Below are 27,184 nucleotides of genomic sequence, written 5' to 3'. Positions count from 1 at the left end.
ACCCTGTATCAGAAAACCAGTCAATATCTGGTGTGACCACCATTTGTCTCATGCAGCGTGACACATCTCTTTCCCATAGAGTTGATTAGGCTGTTGATTTTGGCCTGTCAAATGTTGTTCTACTCCACTTCAATGGCTGTGTGAAGTTGCTTGATATAGGCGGGTACTGGAACACGCTGTCATACACGTCGATCMAGAGCATCCCAAACATGCTCAATGGGTGATATGTCTGGTGAGTATSCAGGCTATGGAAGAACTGGGATATTTTCAGGTTCCAGGAATTGTGTACAGATCTTTGCGACATGGGGCTGTGCATTATCATGCTGAAACATGCGGTGATGGCAGCGGATGAATGGCATGACAATGKGCCTCAGGWACTCTTCACGGAATCTCTGTGCATTCAAATTGCCATCAATAAAATGCAATTGTGTTTGTCCGTAGCTTATGCCTGCCCATACCATAACCCCACTGCCACCATGGGGCACTCTGTTCACAACGTCGACATCAAGCAAACCGCTCGGCCTACACAATGCCATACACATTGTCTGCGGTTGTGAGGTTGGTTGGATGTACTGCCAAATTATGTAAAAYGACGTTGAAGATGGCTTATGGTAGAGAAATKAACATTCAGTTCTCTGGCAACAGCTCTTCTGGACATTCCTRCAGTCAGCATGCCAATTGCACACTTCCTCAAAACTTGAGACATCTGTGGGATTGTGTTGTGTGACAAAACTGCACATTTTAGAGTCCTTTTATTGTCCCCAGCACAAGGTGCARCTGTGTAATTATCATGCTGTTTAATCAGCTTCTTGATATGCCACATCTGTCAGGTGGATGGATTATCTTAGCAGCAAAGGATAAATGCTCACTAACAGGAATGTAAACATTTGGTTTTTTTGACAAATACATTCCTTGAATCTTTTATTTCAGCCCATGAAACATGGGACCAACACTGTACGTGTTGCATTTCTGTTTTTGTTCAGTTTACATAGATCTTTATGTGCAGTMACTAATATCTGTGGCTGATTGATTTGGGGTTCAACACCTGAGGAAGTGGAAACAAAAACCACATTAACTTGATCACTAACTCTAAATATAATACACACTGCTAGTAGCCATGTAGTCATCCAATAGTAAATATAATGTCTTAAAAAAAACTTTGCAGTTGTAGACTACTACCCATGAGACCTATAAGCCTATGCCCTCACAATGGTCGGTGCACATCTCGCGCACGTTCGCAGCTCCATATCTCAAAGCCATATTAAATATCTTGATTGTAAAATAGTTGATATTGAGCTGAATATTGACAGTTGAAAAATAAATTATACTGAGCTAAATATTAAGAGTTGAGAAATAAATTATACCTAGAGAAAGCTGAGACCCTCCTCTCTTCGATAGGGAGAAAGGGGACGAAGCTTCCAAAAGCGTTTTTCCAACAATTTAATTTCGAAATGTTATACAAATCAGACAGCATTTTTCTCTTAAGCTGATGGGGGAGAAGAGAATGTGTCGCTCATCACGGCAGCAGGCCCCAGTGAGGGCACAGGGACAGGGGCGGGGCACACGCTTTCATTACAGGAATCATGAGGATAACACACTTTACTATTTGACCAGCCCACCAAACTAAACTATTTGACCATTTTTAGGGCGTTTTGAGTGAAGTGACAATGTAGAATGTGCTCTTTCTACATTTATAGGCACCTTTTTGTGTTTTACAATCCATCTTGGATAACTGATGACAGAGTCGAAGCAGATCTCTCTACTCATTCCGTGTTTGACTTAGAACGTGTTTGAATGACTGGGCCGGCTGATCAGCCAACAACTCATTATTGATTAGTATACTATAGAAAATGCGCAAAAATCTCTTTAAAAAGCCCATGGGCTGCTGGCCATGTCATCTTCCTCATTGTTTTATTTGTATGTTTAAAAARAAATGTGTGTGTCAATTTCGACCAGCCCACCAAACTAAATAATTGTCMATTTTCCAGAATTGCCAGATGGGCAATTTGTCCCTGTCCGTTAATGACCTCTCACCTCTCTGTACCTCCTGACCTCTGTAATGACCTAATGAAAAGATTTGGCATGGGTCCTCAGATCTTCCCAATAGGTTTTTACAGATGCAGCCATTAGGAGCCTCCTGACGGGTTGTATCACTGCCTGGTACGGCAACTTCTCTGCCTTCGATCGCAAGGCACTACAGAGGGTAGCGCGTACGGCCCAGTACATTACCAGGGCCAAGCTTACTGCCATCCAGGACCATCCAGGACCACGGCAAGCAGTACTGGAGCGTCAAGTCTAGGTCCAAGAAGCTTCTAAACAGCTTCTACCCCCAAGCCATAAGTCTCCTGAACAGCTAATCAAATGGCTACCCAGACTACTTGCATTGCCCCCCCCCCTATTTTACACTGCTGCTACTCTCTGTTATTATCATCACTTTTTTTCTGTCACTTTTTTAAAATGTTTTTTTCCCAACTTAATTTAACCAGGTAGGACAGTTGAGAACAAGTTCTCATTTACAACTGTGACCTGGCCAAGATAAAGCAAAGCAGTGCGACAAAAACAACAACACAGAGTTGTACATGGGATAAACAAACATACAGTCAATAACACAATAGAAAAATCTTTGTATACAGCGTGTGCAAATGAAGGAAGGAGGAATGGCAATAAATAGGCCATAGTGGCGAAGTAATAACAATTTAGCAATTAACACTGGAGTGACAGATGTGCAGATGAGGATGTGCAAGTAGGAATACTGGTGTGCAAAAGAGCAGAAAAACAAAAACAAATATGGGATGAGGTAGGTAGTTGGTTGGATGGGTTATTTACAGATGGGCTGTGTACAGCTGCAGTGATCGGTGAACTGCTCTGACAGCTGATGTTTAAAGTTAGTGAGGGAGATATGTCTCCAACTTCCGTGATTTTTTCAATTCGTTTTAGTCATTAGCAGCAGAGAACTGGAAGGAAAGGCGGCCAAAGGATGTGTTGGCTTTGGGGATGATCAGTGAAATATATCTGCTGGAGCACGTGCTACTGGTGGGTGTTGCTATGGTAACCAGTGAACTGAGATAAGGCAGAGCTTTACCTAGCAAAGACTTATAGATGACCTGTAGTCAGTGGGTTTGGCGACGAGTATGAAGCGAAGGCCAGCCAACGAGAGCATACAGGTCGCAGTGGTGGATAGTACATGTGACTTTGGTTACAAAACGGATGGCACTGTGATAGACTGCATCCAATTTTCTGAGTAGAGGCTATTTTGTAAATGACATCGCCGAAGTCAAGGATCGGTAGGATAYTCCKTTTTACAGGGTATGTTTGRCAGCATGAGTGAAGGAGGCTTTGTTGCGAWATAGGAAGCCGATTCTAGATTTAATTTTGGATTGGAGATGCTTAATWTGAGTCTAGAAGGAGAGTTTACAGTCTAGCCAGAAACCTAGGTATTTATAGTTGTCCACATAATCTAAGTCAGAACCGTGCAGAGTAGGGATGCTAGTCGGGCGGGCAGCGATTGGTTGAAGAGCATGCATTTMGTTTTACTAGCATTGAAGAGCAGTTGGAGGCCACRGAAGGAGTGTTGTATGGCATTGAAGCTCRTTKGGAGGTTAATAACTCTACCTACATGTACATATTACCTCAATTACCTCGACACCGGTGCCCTGCACATTGACTCTGTACCAGTACTCCCTGTATATAGCCCCCCTATTGTTATTTACTGCTGCTCTTTAATTATTTGTTATTTTTATCTCTTACTTTTTTTGTATTTTCTTTAAACTGCATTGTTGGTTAAGGGCTTGTAAGTAAGCATTCCAYTGTAAGGTCTACACCTTTTGTAATCAGCGCATGTGACAAATAACATTTGATTTTATTTGATTTTTGAAGTTAATTCAAGCCATGTAGACACACCATTCCATTACAAATATGACCGAAGTAGCAATATTACATTATCAAGTCACTAAACATAGCTTTGTTACAGGAATCTTGAAAAGGGAATAAATGAATATAAAAAGTAAAGACAAGACTAAATAAGGAATAGAAAAGACCTGGTAAGGTATTTAGTAACAGCAATACGATGTAATTGACCTAACATACAATGAAGATATCTATTTTCGTTTATTTGCAAATTATTCCCTATTATGTACAATTWTAAATGTTGGTTTGAAGTCAATATGTCTTCACAGAATAGCAAAAAACTATGTAAGTGGAGCCATCCTCTATTAAGCTTCCAGGCGTCTTATGCACAGTTCAGATGCCGAATTGAATAGGTATGAAGAGTGGGCTGGCACGGTTAAGAGCTTTGGTTGACGTACCAATTAGTTTCATAAAACCGCTCTCAACACCGCTCTCAACGCTGCAGCAAACTTCCTCGATGGTTTTGGGTACGAATTCTCGAATTCTCGAGTTCTCAGCGAACTCTCACAGAAGACCTCCACCTGCAAATCCGRGGTCATGATTGTGCCTTTGTTGTGGGTGTGGTAGAGAAGCAACATTTTATTTGCATGCTATTAACATATATTAACATGCAGTGGATGTGGAAGAACTGCTCGGGCGCGCTGCATGAAACAGAGGCGTGCTTCAACCGCACCRCGCGGAAAGAGTGGCAGAGGCTGCCGAACTACCGTCAAAAGTCCGACGAGTCTCGCTGTTTCAGAGAACACTATATCCCCACTCTTGCAAAGAGAMAGTGATGTATTTTTTAGTTCGGTGCAGCGACAGAGCGCTGTTTGAACTAGGGTTTACTGCCCTAGAGAGATGCTGCGTATGAGACGATCGCTGTCCACTGCCCTGTGGTGCTGAACWTCGGAATGACAGTTTTCGCTGGCCGCTTTAGTGGTGCTGAAACGCCGCTTTGACCTTATTTACATAAGCGCYAACAGACATTTTACACTTATGACACTTGAGACAAAGTAAGCACGTAACTTGTTTAGGTAATAACTGTAGGCTATCTATCTCAAATGACGCCTTGCAATCAGATTATGTATTATTGCCTTCTGAACACTGGGTGGCAGGACTGTGTAGCCTAAGTAAAGCCAGTGCCAATGCTGACCATTGAACACAGTAGAAGAGATGTCCCTAAGCCTTTATAGATGAGAGCTGATTTAACATTCAGATTTCCACCATGTCTCTTGTGTGATTTTAGAGTTTTACGCCCAGCAAAACGTTCAGCCACAGCATGTCATCCTAAATGGACTGTATTGAGTAATGCCATAGACAACAGGGCTTGTTTAATCCCATTTCGTCTACACCTGCACCCTTAATAGGTCTAATGCTCTGAGGTAGCCCACAGAAGGCGAGTGGATATGTAGCACTGGGGAGTGGAGGAGGGTGAAGTTGCCACTAAAAACGGATCTTTCCCAATAATGGTTAAGGTTATATGGGGAGGGGAAGCGGACCCCAGATATGTACGGGAAACTTCACCCGGAGCCTGAGGAATAGCACTGCGCAATGAAGGGTCTATGCATGGTTACTGTAGACTATCAGTGCTTTTGGCTTGATTCAATATGTATTAATGTTGAAACTAAATTAAACTGGCAAAGTTGTTGTAAGTTTGTATTATCAAAAACCCTCATTCATCATAGCGTTACTGAAGTTACTATGAACATTTGCTGATTCGACGCACATATTTCTGATTAGTGAGCCGATAGGTTCATGTCAATAAAACGTAGACTAATTGATTGAGCTGACCCCACAATTGTGATGGCGATTAGAGGGTCGGAGATGACTGAGTATGAATACTTCCGGGTAATATGGTCGTGGTTTATAGATGTGTGAGGRGAACATGACTTGCAGCTACACTGGMCAGCTAGGTAGACTGTACTGTAAATTGATGAGCTTTTGCCTGCGTTATTTAATTTTACAGCACATACATATGTGGCTCGTAAAACGATTAGTTGTACAAAGTCATGAAATGCAAGGWGGGTAAATTGACATTACGGTCTGCCATGCCGCGGAAGAGCCCATGCTTTTAGTGCGCAGTGACCAAAAGTGAAGTTGCCGCTTCCTCGCTCTTCCCTTTGGAATCGCAGTAGCAGAATCAGAGTGCTTACAGTATGTAGCCTATGTGACTGCCAGACCCCTGTTTCTCTCTGACACCGATGCGGTGGCACTAGGTAGCAGATTGTCAAACTGCGGGGTGAGGAGCCGCGGAGGAGACGTAAACCCAATAATCAGTGCCACAGGGCCGTCTATCAACGCGGCTGCAGTACAGCAATCTGACACTGGCATGCGCACTGCAGTTTAGAGTCAATTCGAGTCTCYTCAACCGGAGCCACAGGCAGCAGTGACTATTCCGATAACAGCCGTCCCCAGTTCCTGTTTCCGCCGCAGCTTTTTCCAACCGAATTTTGGACCAAAACATCGCYGCTGCGTCAGACTTCAACTTCGTCAGGCCTCCCCTCTCGGATCTCCCGGAAGCCTGGTGTGTCAAGTGAAGGTACGTGATTTTTCTCTGCTCGTTGTCTCTGTGCATAGCGAAAACACAGCGAGGTGAGCTCCGAGCTCGGTCCATATGTTTCCAGTCCATCCTTGCCTGGCATGTTGACTGCGTCGCGGCTGCTGTTGAGATCGTGGTGAAATAATAGCGGTCATGTTTGGAATGACTAGTCCCTGTAATATCACCGCTCTCACCCGGTGTGCTGTGTTGTGTCCTGCTCCGAATAGCCAATGGACAGAGCTGTTTCCAAACGATCTCTTTTCAAAAAATCYCCAAAGCATATTGCCACTTTAGGCTACAATGTATCATGGAACAAATGCATTGATTTGATGAACTGGACAGGGTGTATCTGACATGCACGCAATACATTGCGAGACATTTCAGACCTATGTGAGAAGTGTAATATCCGGAGACATGCTGCTGGTATGTTGCACATTCACTGCCTATATTGGTACTGTTGTGATGTCATTGTTATGAGCTGCACATGAATGAAAACACTGGTTTAGTGGCATAACTAGAAAGTGAAGTGCTCTCACATCSGGCGCTGACCTCACCCGTGAAAACGTGAGGGAAATCAAATTGACACATGACATGGTCTTATCTGACCATGTTATGCTGAATGGAYAAAGCCTGTTGTCGGAAGAGTGTTGCTGATGCTGCAGCGCAGTCAGAATAAATAACATCCGAAATGACATTGGCTGCACATCTTCCATGTGCACGCAGCACGCACAGCTAGACAGACAGGGTATGGGTTCTTCGGGTTATTGGGTGATAACAGCGGTTAAGCTAGCCTACTGAGCCGCGGTAATGGCTGATGCTTCGACCATGCCAAGCTTGGATATGTCTGCATGTGATGCGACACGAGCATGACGAACCGTCCATAATTAATGTTTTGTTCTCATTCAGATACCGGAACACAGACCTAGAAAGGCTATGTCGCGCGCGGGATTCTGACTCAATTCATTCCCACCCAGCGTTGTCACCCACATTCTCGCTGTAAGTGCTCATGGTTTAGATTTCGTATTTGTGTTGTTTCCCAACTTGAGTTTGAGTTCGGGTTCATTCCAAGCRCATATACAGATAGGGCTCTACCTGTGATAAGAGCACATGCCCATTTGCCCTTTTGTTTAGGGTAAAACAATAAATATATTATAATAATTCCTATACAGTTTTTGTCATTGTTGTCCACAAATATTGAGCAAACCCAACAGTTTTTTTTGCTGTAAAAATGTATTGGGTATACTCATAATATTTGTCTTACATCATCAACTAATATGTARTCATATTATCGGTAAATCCAAATAGTTTTTTACAGCTATTCTTATTTTCCTGGATTTACTTTAGTAGTATAAATTCAAATAACCGATTCAATTATTTTACTCAAAACATAGGACATTATATTTACTCAATAATATTGTGTGTAAATTTGTTGCTTGAATTTTTAAAAGTAGATTCAACACTAAGAAAAGTACCAGGACACCAGGAAACCTTGTCAAACAAATAAACATTTATTTGTTAAGATACTTGACAAGTTTTTTTCTGTTTAGATATGTACAAATACAAATAGGAAATATGCAAAAAAGACAGGGATGGATTACCAAACTGGCACACAGAGCACGTGCCCCGAGCTTAGAGAGGTCGGGGCCCAGAAAGCATATTATAGAAACATTTTTAGAATTGCAGGAAAAGTGCTTTAAAAACAAAATTTTCTCTCAGCCTCATGGCAAAATGTGTAGAATAGCAGGATATTTGTTTTAAACTGCAAAATTATCTCAGCCTCATGACAAAATGTGAATAAAAGCATGAGATGAGCTTTAAAACAGCACATTTGACAGTATATTTGCCCCATAAAGTGTAGAAGTGCAGGAAATTAGCTTTAAAACGGCAGCAGTTTATTTTTAGCCTAATGACAAAATGTGTAGAATAGCATTATAAAACTGCACATTTCGCTCTCTGCACCATGTCAAAATGTGTTGATATACAGGAAGTTAGTTGCCCGGGGGGCCCCAAATGCGGTATTCCGGCCCTGAATGAGACAATACAGTATATATGCCTTCTGCCCTTCACTTTTCTGCGTACTGGATGTGGAAAAATAAGCTCTCTGATCCTTTTATAAAAGCCACGAAATACTGAAAAGCATTACTTTAGACTTGGCCTCCGACTCTGTAATGATAAAAAATCATCCAATTTCCTATGTTAACCGGTCGGTCAAATAAAGGCTGAACTCTATAGACCTTAAGGATAATTATAAACGTGGATGGTTTCATTTGGAAATTACTACGGTAGCACCCATGGTAGTAAAAATTCAACGTTTCCGGGTCTTACAGGGTTAAGCCAGTAGCTTATTCTTCAGGGCTTGCACTTTTGGGGAGAGCTTAGAACTATCCAGCTCCAGGAAAAGCTTCTGGAATGCCTTGAAGGTGTACCTGAGCTCTTTGGGATAGCAGCGGTTGAGTGCGTACTTAAGCGCTACAAGCGCGGAACAGGCCTTTGCAACATTACCCAGGTGGATCAGTACTTGTACTTCCAGAAGCATGCACTACCCTTCGTGATCACGCAGACTTTCAAAGGCTGTAGTGTGAGGTCCTGCTGGACACCGCCTCCTTCAGCATCCTTTCAAATCACTAAATCAACATGACCATGTTGTCGTTGTCATGTCCTTGCTGTCATCTGTCAGGCTACACAGCTCTCAATGTTGGCGATCAAATGTTAGAATTGAACTTGCATGACGCGTGATTCAGAACTGGCGTGTTTGTTACCAGAATACACGGTTGCATTTTCTTAAGTTACGAATCAAGAGCAGAATGTTCACAAAAATCATATATATACACTACCGTTCAAAAGTTTGTTAGAAATGTTGTTGTTTTTGAAAGAAAAGCTMATTTTTTTGTCCATTTAAAATAACATCAAATGGATCAGATATACAGTGTAGACATTGTTAATGTTGTAAATGACTATTGTAGCTCGAAACGGCTGATTTTTAATGGAATATCTACATAGGTGTACAGAGGCCCATTATCAGCAACCATCACTCCTGTGTTTCAATGGCACGTTGTGTTAGGTAATCCAAGTTTATAATTTTAAAAGGCTAATTGATCATGAGAAAACCCTTTTGCAATAATGTTAGCACAGCTGAAAACTGTTGTTCTGATTAAAGAAGCAATAAAACTGGCCTTCTTTAGACTAGTTGAGTCTATTCTATTCTTGTTCTGAGAAATTAAGGTTATTCCATGTGAGAAATTGCCAAGAAACTGAAGATCTCRTACAAMGCYGTGTACTACTCCCTTCGCAGAACAGCGCAAACTGTCTCTAACCAGAATAGAAAGAGGAGTGGGAGGCCCCAGTGCACAACTGAGCCAGGTGTGATATCCCTCCTAAATAGCTCGGGCTAATGTTCCTATCGATTCAGTAAAGCCAGCAGGCTAGTCTTTTTTTATTGGTATGTAACTGTTATGAAAGTTGTATTGTCAATTTTGTTTTGTATTTAAACGCTACTTCAAACATGTACATGACACTGCAACAACATTTCCTCATGGGGACAATAAAATCAGTAAGTAAGAGCCTGGAATCGAACATCTCTGGAGAGACCGTAAAAAAAACTGTGCAGCGACTCTCCCCATCTAACCTGACAGAGCTTGAGAGGATCTGCAGAGAAGAATGGGAGAAACTCCCCAAATACAGGTGTGCCATGCTTGTACTGTAGCGTCATACCCAAGAAGACTCGAGGCTGTAATCGCTGCCAAAGGTGCTTCAACAAAGTACTAAGTAAAAGGTCTGAATAGTTATGTTAATGTGATGTTACAGTTTTTGTTTTGATTACATTTGCAAAAATGTCTAAGAAACATTTTTTGCTTTGTCATTATGGGTATTGTGTGTAGATTGATGAGGGGAAACATATTTGATCCATTTTAGAATAAAGCTGTAATGTAACAGTGTGTGGAAAAAGTCAAGGGGTCTGAATACTTTCCGAATGCACTGTTTATTTATGTTAGTGCAGACTGCAATTGGATGGCACATTTACCAATACCTAATACACTCCTGTTATTTTGGGGGGTTTTCTTCTTGAAGTTCCAAGTGGGTTTAAGACCTCAAAATCATCAACAAAGAGGACTAGAGAGATKATTTATTCTTGTCCAGCATGGAAGTCATTTTGCTTGAAATATTTACCATCATAACGTGACTCATACCTTGCAGTACTACACTGAACAAAAACATAAACACAACATGTAAAGTGTCCATCCAATGTTTAATGAGCTGAAATAAAAGATCCCAGAAACTTTCCATATGCACAAAAATATTATTTCTAAAAGAAAATGGCACAAATTATTTTACATCCCTGTTATTGAGCATTTCTCCTTTGCCAAGATGGTCCRTCCACTTGACAGGTGTGTAATATCAAGAAGCTGATTAAACAGCAGGATCATTACACAGGTGCACCTTGTGCTGGGGACAATAAACGGCCAATCTAAAATGTGCAGTTGTCACACAACACAATGCCACAGATGCCTCAAGTTGAGGGAGCGTGCAATTGCCATTCTCACTGCAGGAATATCCACCAGAGCTGTTGCCAGAGAATTGAGTGTTAATTTCTCTACCATAAACATTGTTTTAGATAATTTGGCAGTACGTCCTTCCGGCCTCACAACCGCAGACCACGTGTAACCCATCCAGCCCAGGACTTCTACATCCAGCTTCTTCACCTGATGAATCATCTTAGACCAGCCACCCAAACAGCTGACGAAACTGTGGGTTTGCACAACCAAAGACTTTCTGCAGTAACTGTCAGAAACCATCTCAGGGAAGGTCATCTGCATGCTCGTCGTMCTCACCAGGGTCTTGACCTGATTGCAGTTCAGCGTCGTAACCAACTTCAATGGGCAAATGCTTACTTCGATGGCTACTGGCACAATGAAGAGAAGTGTGCTCTTCATTGATGAATCCTGGTTTGAACTGTACCGGGCAGATGGCAGACAGCGTGTATGATGTCGTGTGGATGAGCGGTTTGCTGATGTCAGCGTTGTGAACAGAGTGCCYCATGTTGGCGGTGGGGTTATGGTATGTGCAGGCATAAGCTACGGACAACGAACACAATTGCATTTTATCGATGCCAATTTTAACCCTCCTGTTGTGTTCGTTTCATGTTAATTAAGTCTGTGTTCCCGGTCCAAAATGACCGCCCCGTTATAGCTGATTAGAAATCCATAATAATACATATATTATCACCTAAKGTTGTGTTAGATCTTTTTAACAACTTAAGTTCTTGCAAACATTACAAGTTTTGAACTACTTTTGCTCTTTATAGCCTGTAGGCCTCATTGACCTGAGCTCATACAACTCATACAACAAAAAGCATAATGTATGGATTATTTTGACTATAACACATACTCAGATGAAACATATTGTGCTATTTATCACAGACTACTTTGTGTCAAAGTTTAACAAGGACTCTCCTCACCAGTGTCATGATCAAAGATATGATCAAGAGCCTCACATACAGTATATCGTTTGGTCATTGTGCTGCCACAGAATTAATTCTGAGCATAGCCTCAAAAAAGATTTATATACCAGAGCTGTGAGAAAAGTTCTATATATTATTGAAACAATGTTGCGATTGTTTGTGAGAATGCCAACAGGTGTGGTTCCCACGGGGGAAAGATTCTATTGGGGAGAGGTTCCCGTAGGGGTTGCCACGGAAGCCAAGGGGAGTGAGGTGTGTGTGTGTGTGTGTGCTCAAACACACATGCATGTTGGGGTCTGGGAGAGGAAGTGTGTCCATCTGATGAATGGGCATGTGCCTGAACTCAATTTTATACACTAATTCTTGTCTCAAGACAAGTGTACAAAAGTTAAATAAAACACCCAAAATGTAAGGAAAATCATCAAAATGTATTTTGTGTGTTCAGATGCCCTGTGTGGACAAARTCATGTAACCTTATGACAATCAGAGTAAATGAACTACATTTTTCAGAGAGAAAACTTCTAAATCGGTCCAATTCGACCGGAACACAGCCGGAGGGTTAATGCACAGAGATACCGTGACGAGATACTGAGGCCCATTCCCATTTCGTTCCATTCATCTTCCGCCATCACCTCATGTTCCAGCACAGTAATGAATGGCCTCATGTCGCAAGGATCAGTACACAATTCCTGCAAGCTGAAAATGTCCCAGTTCCTGCATGGCCTGCATACTCACCAGACATGTCACCCATTGAGCATGTTTGGGACGCTCTGGATTGACGTGTATGGCAGCATGTTCCAGTTCCAACCAATATCCCACAACTTTGCACAGCCATTGAAGAGGAGCGGGACAACATTTCACAGGCCACAATCAACAGCCTAATCAACTCTATGCCAAGGAGATGTCACACTGCATGTGGCAAATGTTGGTCACACCAGATACTGACTGGTTTTCTGATTCACACCCTACCTTTTTTTAAGGTATCTGTGACCATTGGATGCATATCTGTATTCCCAGTAGGGCTGTCCCCGACCCAAAAAATCTTAGTAGACCGAGAGTCATGCTGTTCTTGTGTTTAAACATATTTGTCCATATACAGTATAGACAGACACCCTATGTGTTTGAATACAATCAACTACATATGCACTGAGCTGGTCTGATGCTTTAAGCACACTGTTTGATTAAATAATTATGACACAAATGACTCAAGAAAGTACCCTATGTTTACACTGTTAAAAAAAAAGACAGTGAGTCCCTGTGTGACTGGCACATGTTGTCTTGCTCTCCTCCCTACTGCAGTGAATCGGCACCACAGCACAGCAAGTGTTGATTGTGCTGTCCKTGCTGAAGCTGCCACATCATTACAGCCATTTAGTTTCTTACTTGTTTCTGACTGAAAAGTTATGTTACTGAAATCCCTAATTTGTCTAGGTAAAACATTCCCTTTTCCATCAAACCTTGCTCTATTTATGTGAAACRTGTTAGCATCGCATGCATGTGACCAATAGGGCTTGAYCTATAGCCTATCATAATCACATTCATAAATTAGTTATAACAAGCTCCAAACACAGTAACTCATGACAGGACGTGTCGTGGAAATTGCAAGATTATGTTATAATGCTTGTATTGCATTATAATGGTTGTTTTATTCGACAGAATAGAGTGTTTTGTTAACTATTGTGTGTGTGTTCCACTGAGGAGGGCCTCTATGAGATAACACTGACAGAGGAGATTTACRATGTYTTTGGGTGATAAACCCTAAAGAGCATTCCAGATAACGTGAGGTAATGTTTTTGTGCTAAACCGTACCAGGGTGAGACGGTTCCAGTTTGGAGTAGGAGGACCAGACACTGGTCTATACAATGAAAACTGTTGACACAGCAGTTGCTGTCTGCTATGTATTATAGGTACCTTTGATACAAATCTTAACCTTATGACCATTCTATGTATCTGTTGTTCGTCATGTAGGTTGAGAGGGGTGGATCTTGGCTATAAAAGATCTTTGTACTTTTGTGTTGTGACTTTCAATGGTTCATTAGAAATGGCGCATCATTGAAAGTCATTGCTATTGCAAAGCTCTTATTATTAAAGATGTAGTTTAAGTATAACTCTGACTGGTGTGTGAAGTTTGTAACTCTCCTCAGTTGGTAATACAGAAATGAACCACCCCAGACGTGAAAAAGAAACACAAACGAATGTTTACTGGTTCCTCAGGAGGGAAAGGGGAAGTCAGATCTGTGGAAGACATTTTACTTAGTTGTGGAAACGACTGGCGATCAAGAAAAAGGAGGGTATAGGAGCAAGCGTTGCCTGAGTAATATGCGTGCCAAACTGTTGCTGTTACATTACACTATTATTATTTTTTTCTGACCATTTGGAACAGTGTAAACAAGAAAAGTGTACCAGAGAGTCTGTTCTAAAGAGACATTTTTTTTATATATAAAGCTTGTATTACAGCAGATTAAAAACAGTTGCATTCACGAATTGCGGTTTGTTTATTGTTTAGGCTAATTATTCAAAAATCAATTTATTTAATTTGAAAACTAAAATGCTTGATTGCATTTCAAAGCATGAATGTCTCGTATGCTGTGTGATGGCATGAACTAATGAATGATTGATACAGTAGCCTATATATTGAAAGATAGGCCTAAGTAAGTTATAGTATTAAGACTAAACAGGATGCTCTCTTAGGCCTACAGCTCAATGGTGGTTATACAAGGCTGCTATACTAAGCCGGCTAATGACAATGACATGTGTTATTACAATGATGATCATAATGATAATAATAACAATAATAAAAATGAGGGTGTAGGAGCGAGAGCTGCTGTATTATCTGTGACAAACAGGTGTAAACAACACTACATACAGTGGCAAGAAAAAGTATGTGAACTCTTTGGAATTACCTGGATTCCTGCATAAATTGCTCATAAAATGTGTCACAAAAATAGACAAACTGTCTGCTTAAACTAATAACAGACAAACATTTATACGTTTTCATGTCTTTATTGAACACACCGTGTAAATATTCACAGTGCAGGTTGGAAAAAGTATGTGAAACCTTGGATTTAATAACTGGTTGACACTCCTTTGGCAGCTTTAACCTCAACCAACATTTTCTGTAGTTGTGGATCAGACCTGAACAACGGTCAGGAGAAATTTTGGACCATTCCTCTTTATAAAACTGTTTCAGTTCAGCAATATTCTTGGGATGTCTGGTGTGAACTGCTCTCTTGAGGTCATGCCTACAGCATCTCAAATTGGGTTGTGGTCAGGACTCTGACTTGTCCACTCCAGAAGGCGTATTTTCTTCTGTTGAAGCCATTCTGTTGTTGATTTACCTCTGTGTTTTGGRTCGYTGTCCTGTTGCCTCACCCAACTTCTATTGAGCTTCAATTGGCAGACAGATAACTTAACATTCTCCCGCATTTTTCTTTGCATTTTTCCGTCGATGATAGCAAGCTGTCCAGGACCTGAGGCAGCAAAGCAGCCCCAAACCATGATGCTCCCTCCACCATACTTTACAGTTGGGATGAGGTTGATCTTGGTGTGTTGTGCCTTTTCTTCTCTACAGTGTTCCTTCCAAACAACTCAACTGTAGTTTCATCTGTCCACGGAATATTTTGACAGTAGCGCTGTGAAACATCCAGGTGCACCCCTGCAAACTTCAGACGTGAAGCAATGTTTTTTTTGGACAGCAGTGGCTTCCTCCGTGGCGTCCTCCCATGAACACCATTCTGTTTAGTGTTTTACGTATCGTAGCCTCGTCAACAGAGATGTTAGCATGTTCCAGAGATTTCTGTAAGTCTTTAGCTGACACTCTAGGATTCTTCTTAACCTCATTGTCCATTMTGCACTGTGCTCTTGCAGTCATCTTTGCAGGACGGACACTCCTAAGGACAGTAGCAACAGTGCTGAACTTTCTCCATTTATATACAATTTGTCTTACCGTGGACTGATGAACATCAAGGCTTTTAGAGATACTTTTGTAACCCTTTCCAGCKTTAYGCAAGTCAACAATTCTTAATATTAGGTCTTCTGAGATCTCTTTTGTTCAAGGCATGGTTCACATCAGGCAATGYTTCTTGTGAATAGCAAACTCAATTTTTGTGATGGATTTTATAGGGCAAGGCAGCTCTAACCAACATCTCCAATCTTGTCTCATTGATTGGACTCAAGGTTAGSTGACTCCTGACTCCAGTTAGCTTTTGGAGAAGTCATTAGCCTAGGGGTTCACATACTTTTCCCAACCTACTCTGTGAATGTTTAAATTATGTATTCAATATAGACAAGAAAAATACAATAATTTGTGTGTTATTAGTTTAAGCACACTGTGTTTGTCTATTGATGTGATCAAATCAAATTTGATGACCGATTTATGCAGAAATCCAGGTAATTCCAACGGGTTCACATACTTTTTCTTGCCACTGTAAATTATAAGTAATACCATTCTGTTCCAACGGAAAACAATTGTAAAGCCTTTATTAAAGTATAGTGAAGATTAAAAACAGCCATATCTGTGAAATTGCTTTATCCAACATTTTGCCATTGCATAAGGCTTGGTTCTCATGGAATCAGTAGGCTATTAAATAAACACTCAAACAGGCAACTGAAGCAGGATCTGTCTTATTTATGTAGATATATATGGATGATTTATAAGGCCGGCACACATAACAGTTAGGCTATTGATTATAGACCTACTTTCTTAGACAATTCGGCGAAAGCAAGGGCTGTTTCCTCAACTCTGCTGCTGCTGCCTCTGCTGCATTGTTATCAATCCCAATATGATGGTTAATTTTGCTATTATGCACATAGCAACACAGGGAAAGCGCTAATTCTACGGTGCACTGAAGGTTATGCTTCAGAACCGCGGACAGCGACCATATCCAGCGCGGGAGAAAGTGCATTGTTCTGAAATAATATTAGATTTTTTAGTGTTGGACCATTATTTTGACATAATATAACCATATATAATTTCAGTTTAACATGTTTTAGAGTGATGGACTGTGCCATCCTCGTGGTCTCCGCAATGGATTAGTCCACACAGACAGGCACGAATCAGACAGGTGTCTTGTGCACCATGAAGAAAAAAAATACACAATACAAACTGCAGCTCTTCCACTAAGTCATGTATGCATTTCACTGAGACATTGTATATGCTTTTCAACTTCAGCAGCAGCGAGCCAATTCTTAGGACCATTGTGTATTATGCATCTGCCGGATGGTCACAATCTAAACGTGTGTGTGTGTGTGTGTGTAATGTTCCCGTATATATTTGTTCTGAAATCACACATCCATCAAACACACACACTACAGTTTCATGATTCTTCAGATGATGACTGACATGTTGAATTTACACCTTCTCTGTAGGATAATGGGTGCCCTTTAGTAGTGGTTTCTTTGCAGCAATTCGGCCATGAAGGCCTGATTCACACAGTCCCCTCTGAACAGTTGATGTTGAGATGTGTCTGTTACTTGAACTCTGTGAAGCAATTTCTGAGGCTGGTAWGTCTAATGAACTTATCCTTTGTAGCAGAGGTAACTCTTGTGGCGATCCTCATGAGAGCCAGTTTCATCATAGCGCTTGATGGTTTTTCCGACTGCACTTGAAAAAACTTTCAAAGTTCTTGAAATGTTCCGTATTGACTGACCTTCATTTCTTAAAGTAATGATGGATTGCCGTTTCTCTTTKCTTATTAATATGAGCTGTTCCTGCCATATTATGGACTTGGTATTTTACCAAATAGGGCTATCTTCCTTGTCACAACACAACTGATTGGCTCAAATGCATTAAGAAGGATATAAATTCCACAAATGTTCTTTTAAGAAGGCACACCTGTTAATTTAAATGCATTCCAGGTGACTACCTCATGAAGCTGAGAGAATGCCAAGAGTGTGCAAAGCTGTCATCAAGGCAAAGGGTGGCAATTTGAAGAATCTCAAATATAAAATACACTTTCTTTGGTTACTACATGATTCCATATGTGTTATTTCATAGTTTTGATGTCTTCACTATTGTTCTACAGTGTAGAAAATAGTAACACTCAAAATGTTATGTAATTATTTATTTTTTGTCAATTTCAAATCACCCCAGAATATTTTTTTACAGTGTAGGATGTTAGGGTTAATGTTAGTGTTAGGAGTTATGTTAAAGGGTTAGTGGTTATGGTTAKGGGAAGGGTTAGCTAACATGCCAAGTAATTGCAAAGTAGCTAAAAAGTTGTAAGTACACTACATGACCAAAGTGTATGGACAGTATCTGCTCGTCGAACATCTCATTCCAAAATCATGGGCATTAATATGGAGTTGGTGCCCCCTTTGATGGGGTGCCCCCTTCTCCACTTTTCTGAGAAGGCTTTCCTCTAGATGTTGGAACATTGCTGCGCGGACTTGCTTCCATTCAACCACAAGAGCATTAGTGAGGTCGGACACTAATGTTRGGCGATTCGGMCTGGCTCACAGTCGGCGTTCATCCCAAAGGTGTTTGACGGGGTTGAGTTCAGGGTTCTGTGCAGGCCAGTCAAGKTCTTCCACATTGATATCTACAAACCATTTCTGTATRGATCTCAGTTTGTGCACGGGCCTTCCCCAAACTGTTGCCACAAAGTTGGAAACACAGAATCGTCTTGAATGTCATTGTATACTGTAGCGTTAAGATTACCCTTCACTGGAACTTAGGGGCCTAGCCCAAACCATGAAAAACTGCCCCAAACCATTATTCCTCCTCCACCAAACTTTACAGTTGGCACTATGCATTGGGGCAGGTAGCGTTCTCCTGGCATCCGCCAAACCCAGATTCGGCCACCGGACTGCCAGATGGTGAAGTGTGATTCATCACTCCAGAGAACACGTTTCCACTGCTCCAAAGTMCTTTGGGAGTGAGCTTTACACCACTCCAGGCGACCCATGACATTTCGCATGGTGATTCTTGTGTGCGGCTGCTCGGCCATGGAAAACCATTTCATGAAGTTCCCGACGAACAGTTATTGTGCTGACGATTCTTCCAGAGACAGTTTCGAACTCGGTAGTGAGTGTTGCAACTGAGGACAGACGATTTTTACATGCTACGCGCTTCAGCATTCGGCGGTCACGTTCTGTGAGCTTGTGTGGTCTATCATTTCRCGGCTKAGCCGYTGTTGCTCCTAGACATTTCCACTTCACAATAACAGCACTTACYGTTGACCGGGGCAGCTCTAGCAGGGCAGAARTTTGACAAACTGACTTGTTGGAAAGGTGGCATCCTATGACGGTGCCACGTTGAAAGTCACTAAGCTTTTCAGTAAGGCCATTCTACTGCCAATGTTTGTCTATGGAGATTGCATGGCTGTGTGCTCGATTTTCTTCACCTGCCAGAGACGGGTGTGMCGGAAATAGCTGAATCCACTCATTTGAATGGCTGTCCACATACTTTTGTATATATACTGTAGTTGCARAGTTGCTAAGTAGCTAAAGTTGTCCTTGATGAGATTCGAACACGCAACCTTTTGGTGACTAGACGTTCGCATTATATGCCCACCCAACCACCCTCCTTTAGTTTTTGCCTTAAAGGGCAACTACACCATTTTTTWACTTCATTTTCATTATCTCCAGCACAATATCAGTGTCAACATATGTGAAAACTGCCAAGGTAAAAAAAAGTTCTCCCCGATGACATCATCARAAGTTAAACATAAAAAAGAAGTGATTTTCAAACACTATGAGATTCACGGTGACATGGGGAACAAGATCATACCCTCCCTTTGGGCTAGAAACTCCTTTCAGGTTTTGAAAATCATTTWAAAAACTTTTAATCTTACTCTGTGATGTCACAGAGAAACACTTTCTTCTTGTCTTTTTAACCACAATGCTGTTTTCATGTATATAGATACTGGTTTGATGCTGGATATGAGGTTGAAAAKTGGCAGAATTGCCCTTTAACTGTGTTATGTTACTATACTAAACGTAACATATCATACACATTTGAGTGTCCCGGATTTTTATTTACGATGTCCAGTCTATGAGACCAGCCTGAATTAAGAGGGATGCTGCCCATAACTTTTTGTGCAGCATATGCCTACCTGAATCCTTTGTTAGCTTGACTATTTCTAGCAACAAACTTTGTAGCAACACTAGGCTGTTAAGATGATGAAACGGTCCTCTGAGGAGAGGACAGTGTAACTCGACGCTTCTGGACAGCTAATGCATCATTAATGCTTATCTAGTACAGTGATGCCTCGCAAATGGAAGTGAATTGGTTGAGTAAGTAGCCGTAATCCATCCATGAATAAGTAAACAGCTATATATTGTGTTGACAGATACCGTCATTATAGTTCCTATCAGTCCGTTATCGCTGGCACGCAGGCGGAATCCGCACATGGCGGCCTGCCTTCAGATAGACCTAAGCTAGGCCTATTATTGGGCTTCAATATTCAGACATTTCAAGGGAAAAACGACAATTGCACTAATTGGTTCTCTGCAGCCAGGTTAAACAATGGCTTTTCGATTTACAGGCCAACTGGTTAAGTTTGATAACACCATTATCCAGGGGCGCAACTTTGGTTTTAGAAGTGGGGGGGCATAACTTTGTGGGGTCTTGGAGTCCTCCTATTTTCTGGGGCGTCTAAAGATAATTTCTACACAATCTAATATGTCCCATGGCCCTTCTATCCGTCTCTATTTAGAACAACAAAAAGTAAGCAAAAATGGCCACAGTCATCAAGTAAGATACCTTTATTAAATATGTTTAAGTGAATGATAAGAAAAAACTACATTTTTGTTCAGTGAATTTCATATCATAGGCCTAATAGTACTGTAGAGCTCTTTTTACTTGCACACCATATAGCTGGGTCACCCCGTCCTGCCCCTAGGGGTCCATGGCCCTGCAGCCCCCCAACCCAACACACCACACTCAGCCTTGGGATCTTAGTGAAACATTCATTATTGGTTTCAGGTGTGTTGCGCCAAGGCCAGAGTGACAACGGCAGATCCCCCAGGGCCAGGACTGAGCAGCCCAGCAGCTAGGGGTTGCCTAAGTGGTTGCCACTCCCCTGACGTGGGCATGTTTTAAATAGAGACTGCTTTTGTTGTACAGTATTCCAYATGAAGGCATCCAGACCTTATGAAAGTTGTACAGTATACCCATAATCTTGTAATAAATCATATCTAGTGATASTGTACATAACTGGACATTTCTTCCATCCATWGTGGGAGGATAACCAGCCTTCCAATTAACAGCAATGCATTTCTTAGCCACAATAAATGCTTGGTTAAACAGTTTYTTCTGAGAACAGTCTGCAGTATTTCCAAGCAAACAAAAACAGGGAGAAGGGAGAATCTGTAGACATGCTGAGATAAAAGAACATAGTCTTTGCCAGAATTCAGCCAGCCTTCACAAGACCATAACATGTTTCACACCTCCAGCAGAAGGATACCATTTCTGAATGCATGATATTCAGTTTCACTGGCATATAGTACGTTCTATGGATGGTCTTAAACTGCAGTAATTGATGTATAAGATTATATGAACATGACTCGACATTCTAACATATATGTTTCCAATCATCAGCATCAATAGTGTCTCCCAGGTCTTCCTCACATTGTTATTTTTCATGTTTTGTGTCATCGGGAAAAGCCTCTATCAACCCTTGATACAGTTTGGAAATCAACTTTAGAGGTTGGTCAGACTGCCTTAAAATATTGTCCATGTTTTGAAGCTTCTTGCTTGTCCAGTGTTTGCTGCACAGAGAGAATAAAGTGTTGCATCGGCAGTAGTTCACCTCTGCGCTGTCACAGACTGGTCTACCCTGGCTGCCTGACCCCGATGAGACCCCTGTCACCATCTGTCCTGCTCAGATGAGGTACGACAAAGAATTACCTTGGTGTAGATTTATACATGATATTATCCATGGATAGAATCAATGGTTCAATCATTGAGATGACCATTACTCCCAGATCCCAGACTGTAGCCTACCCACCAACTCAAGATTGAACATTGTACCAATTCACTGATTGTTATAATATACTGCAAAATTCACCTGAGCTCCGTAGACTGGTCTTCCCTGGCTGTCTGATCCTGCTGGGACACCTGTCACCACCTGATCCTGCTAAGAAATGATGAGCATGGTGTTGTGTACTGACTGTGCACCATGACAGTGAAGCCTGTAGAGCTGTTCATACCATGTCAGTGTGAAAAGTAGGGCATTAGCTAGGGAAACTGACAGATCAATAACGTTGCATTGCTATACTGACTAATAAAAACTCWCATTGCCCTGAAAAAAATTCAGAATATTGGTCTTCAATCGTTTGGCAGCTGGTTTCATCATTTGATTCAGGTCTAGTGTAGTTCAGGCAAAAAGTATAGCTAAAGTTAGTCATTTAGCTAGCAAGCTAATGTTTGACAACATTTGGCTAGCTAATGGTACATCATCAAATGTACTTCTGTTGAAACGGGACAAAACAAAGGCTATAAAACATTTCCATACACATAACAGCTGTTAGATATAGCKCTCTGACAGATTGCTAGAGGCTAGCTAGAGCTGAACTGGCTGTGGTAGCTACTAGCTAGCTAACTAACTTCTAGTAGCTAGTTTATTCACTTAGGTCGAGAAGGGATGAAACATTAGCTAACATAACATGTCAGTTACACTACTAGATCAGCACTGGGAATAAATCTTTTTTGACAGTCAAACAGCAGTTACCTTGCCAGCTAGATCAGTCAACTAAAGAGTAGCCCGTTTCTGCTCTGCTTGCTTTTACAACTCAGAGAAAAAGTGCAACACAGACAGCAGCTGCCTCTGATCATCTCTACAGTGCTGGCCCTATACACCAGCCTTTCAGAAGCTTTGACTTCACACAGCCTGTCCACATGCTCTGTGGTGTGCATGCTGTCCTAAATTCAGTTGGCTGAAACCGGAAAATAGCCTACCCTCTCTGAGGCGTCCGCATGGTCCTAATGCACACCGGTGCTGTGTATCACAGTGCAATAATAAAACTGGGGGGGACAAAAATGCTATTTCAGAATGTGGGGGTGTCATGTCCCCTCGTCCCCAGTGAAAGTTGTGCCCCTGCCATTATCAGTTATAYATGGCTGATCTATCTATATCATTTGGTAATAACATGAGGCCTATTATGCCTGGAACCCCCTCCTTCCTCTCTCTCTTTCCTCAGTTTTGAATTCAGACCATAGTCCTCTAATCCATAGCTTCATTCCACCGTCTGTCTGTCTTCATTTTGATACTAATCACTTCATTAAACATATCAGCACTGCTCTGCCACTGAGGTTAGATGGTGTGGCATGAGCTAAAACGGGCTTTGGAACATTTCGTTTCTTTGTTTGCGTATTCAACAGTCACAGTGACACATATTGGATCAAATAACCACGGTGAGCTTCGAGGCTCCCAGTTGGTTTTACTCCCTCTGTTTTACATTGCTTTCTGACACACAATGCACCAGCCAAGTAGATTTCTAGTTCAAACATTTCCGAGTCTGTCTTCACTGGTACCTTGTTCTTTGCACACAAAGAAACTGTTAATTTCAAGCATCACAGTGCCGACTATGCCGTGTTGGACTCAATGTATATCACCTTGATGTAGGCTAAGTATACATYCGTTTTACATACCATTGTTTGCCCAGCTATCCTAACCTAGATCCCATTCTTAAACAACACTGGAGGGATGAGATGAGAGCTGAATAGAGAAAAAGCAGCAAACAAACACTGTTTGAAGGAGAATTCCCAGTTTACATTCCTCGTATGACACATATACAGGCCCTGTGAAGGCGAGAGGGCTATGAGAGAGCATTGCTCTATCTACAGTAACAATGCAGACGAAAAAGGAAGGCTGGTAGCTTTGTTTTGTTTTATTCTTTATTTCCCAGCTTTCCAATTACATTTATAAAGTCAATAGAGCCAGGCTATAGAAAGCTGCTCTTTCTGCTCTGAGAAAAGGAAAGTCAAAATGTCATCCTCTTTTGTGTGTGTGCATGTGTGTGTGCCTTCGTGTTCACCTATGTGTGCACGTGCAAATGTAAGTGTGTGTGTTTGACAGGGTGTGCACTAGTGCAGTGTTTCCCAACCCTGGTCCTCAAGTACCCCCAACAGAACACATTGTCATTGTGTCCCTGGACAAGCACACCTGATTCAACTTGTCAACTAATCATCAGGCCCTCARTGAGTTGAATGAGGTGTGCTTGTCCAGGGATACAATTAAAATGTGTTCTGTTGGGGGTACTCGAGGACCAGGGTTGGGAAACACTGAGCTACTGTATGCACTTGCGTGTGTGTGCGTCAACACACTGATACAGAGAGGATCAGAGAACATGTCCGGTAGTGGTATTTTTTATGTGCGGCTAGCAATTGATGTCAGTTCTCTATCTGTCCCTCTATCTTCTGTCCAAGGCTTTTGAAAATGCTGGAAAAGAGAGATGAGGAATGATGGAGGAGCATTATCATCCCCCTCTGACGTTTGACTTGTGGTGGGAAATTCTTATGAACTCCCAATGGCTTTCAGACAGATGGGTTAAAGCCTAGCTGACTAGTTCCCAGATGGATTGCATGGTGTGTGTGTGTTTTGAGTCTGCGTGTGCCATGTGAGTGTGTGTGTGTGGTTTCTCTCAGGCTGTAATGGGAAAGCCCCTGTTATTACCACTACAGGGCAGAATCACTATGAAGACGAGAAAGAAATCAGCTCTCCTTGACTTCCTTAAATTCTGCCATTACTCTTTTTAATGCTTCCGTCCTCCTCCCATATTTCTGCTGGAAATATTGTGCGTATTGTAAGACAGACTGTCTGCATGACTGTTGAGTGCACAAGCCAATCACATGGCTAGTCTGGGGGAGGTTTCCATGGTGAAACGTTGCGAGGGACAGGCGAAACTCCAGAACTAATTCTGATCCATTGGTAATATGGTAATATGATATGTACCATTCTCCAGCAGCTGAAAGAAAAAGGGCCCCGACAGGCCTTTCCGCCTATCTGCCTGTCTGAATGTTTGTCTTAAACAGGTGAATTTCTGAAAAGAGTGGGAGACGAGGGAAAAATAGATATTTGAAAAGAACCAGCACAATAGAGAAGCAGCCAGGCGCTGAGGCAGGATTTCCCAAACTCAGTSCTCGGGACCCCAAGGTTTGCACGTTTAGGTTTTTGCTCTAGCACTACACAGCTGATTAAAGTAATCAACTAATCATSAAGTTGTGATACTATGTAGCAGCTGTGTAGTGCTAGAGCAAAAACCAAAACATGCAACCGTTGGGGTCCCGAGGACCGGGTTTGGGAAACGCTGCAGTAAGACGAGGAGACGCGGTGTCTGCTTGGATAAGTAGCTAACTCTTGATCAGCCTTAACTGCTGCTGCCTATAGGGATTGGGACTAAGCTTTGAGTGTGTCCTGTCCTTGTCGCTGTGTTTGTTGTCCCTGTCGCCGTGGTGACCAGTGATCCTGAACCCGTTCCTTCCCCAAGTGCCTGCTGTTCTGGCTCTGTTTGTCCCTGCAGGGTTGCTGTCGTTGAGTTGTTAGTTAGGGATGTGGAGAATCAGTGTGTGTCAGTGTGTGTGTGTGTGCCTGTGTACTCAGCTATAACTGTGTATATATGCGTATGTGTGTGTGCGTGCATGTGTGAATGCTGCGGTGCTTGCGCCTTGTGTGTCTGTTTGCTTTTGTGTGTTGAGAGTGTGTGTAGTGTGTGTGTGTGAGTGTGTGTGTGTGTGTGTGTGGTGTGTGTGTGTGTGTGTGTGTGTGTGTGTGTGTGTGTGTGTGTGTGTGTGTTTGCCTGCGGCATGCGTGTGTGTGCGTTTGTGTCTGTGCGTGTGTGTGTGTGTGTGTGCATGCGTGGTGCTTGTGTGTGTGTGTGTGTGTGTGTGTGTGTGTGCATTTGTGTGTGTTGTGTGTTGGCCCGTCAGGGATGCCACCGTTACAGCACTAGGAAGTGGGTTGCGACATGGTCCGCTCTAAGGAGAACGTCCAGAAATAGACCTATGCTCCTCATAATTGATTTATCATCTTGCTCCTTTTCTCCCCTTTCACCAGAAGTTAACTCTATCCTTGGTTAAATAGCCCTCATGTCATTGCACGCGCATGCATGTGTGTGTGCGAGTGCATGATGCGCGTGAATGTTTGTGTTAAGTGTTTAAGGGGCCTTGGTGTACCTGTCGTCCCGGTGATGCTTTTGACAGGAAACTGATAACAAAAGTATGAAATCCTTTTGTAGGTCTTTTTTAGTTTGTCATAAACTTACACTGGCGCGAAAGGTGGTCACTGCAGGGCAGGCTAGCTGAGTATCCAGGAAGAAACACAGGCTTCCTAGCAACATTTAACACATTACATAACACCTTAAATGCGAGTGGTGGACAATAACACTTAAAATCCTAAAACAACCCTGCCCATCCTCTCCCTCCTTCCTTCCTCTCTCCTTCCCTTCCTCCCCACCGGGCAAAAGATGGATGGATGATAGAAGTGAAGGAGTGAAGAAAGAGAGGCAGATGTATGGGGATGAAGGGATGAGGAGGTGGAAAGAAAAGTGGTAAAAGGGACAGCTGTGGTGCAGGAGCCCAGCCCAATAAAGGCACACACCCAGATGCCCTTATGATCCTGTCGTAACAATGGCCAAATCCACTCCCCGAAACACAACACAACACACGACACATTCCCCATCAAATCACAACTCTATCTCTTCTCTATTCTATCTCTCTCTCTCTCTCCTCTCTCTCTCCTCTTCGCTCTTCTCATCTCTCTCTCTCTCGTCTCTTCTCTCTCGTTCTCTCACGTCTCTCTCTCATCTCTCTCTCTCTCTCTCTCTCGTCTCATCTCTCTCTCTCGGAACACACCGACATTGATAATGTATGAGTTAAGCTGACAGAATGAGCACGTTTCACATTTTTCGGGCTGAGTGTTTACGACAGGCTTTCTCTCTGCGAGGGGTGATTTTCAGATCTTATGTGAAGTCCGGTTACTTTCTCAGCAACCATTATTCTCATGAGAACGCCCTCGAGACCGTTCCAAATGCACTTGCCCTATTGTACGTTAGCGCTATCACTTTTCACCAGGGCCCATAGTAGTGCAACTATATGGGAAAGGTTACCATTTGGGCTGCAGGCTAGTCTTTACCCTCTGAGGTTAGATGATGGCTCATGAAGATCTCACGAACAGTGTCCTGATCTAGGAGACGGTAATGGGCATCCGTTGAACGGGGTGAGTACCACGGGCACCCTATATCCTTACATGGTGACACATACTTTTGACCAGGTGCAATCGGGCTTTGGTCAAAATAAAGTGCACTTTTAAACGGAGTAGGCTGCCATTAGAGACGACAGCCATGGTGGTACCAGATAA

This window comes from Salvelinus sp. IW2-2015, linkage group LG28, assembly GCF_002910315.2.
Source record: "Salvelinus sp. IW2-2015 linkage group LG28, ASM291031v2, whole genome shotgun sequence".
Lineage (NCBI taxonomy): Eukaryota > Metazoa > Chordata > Actinopteri > Salmoniformes > Salmonidae > Salvelinus > Salvelinus sp. IW2-2015.
This window is presented reverse-complemented; position numbering follows the sequence as displayed.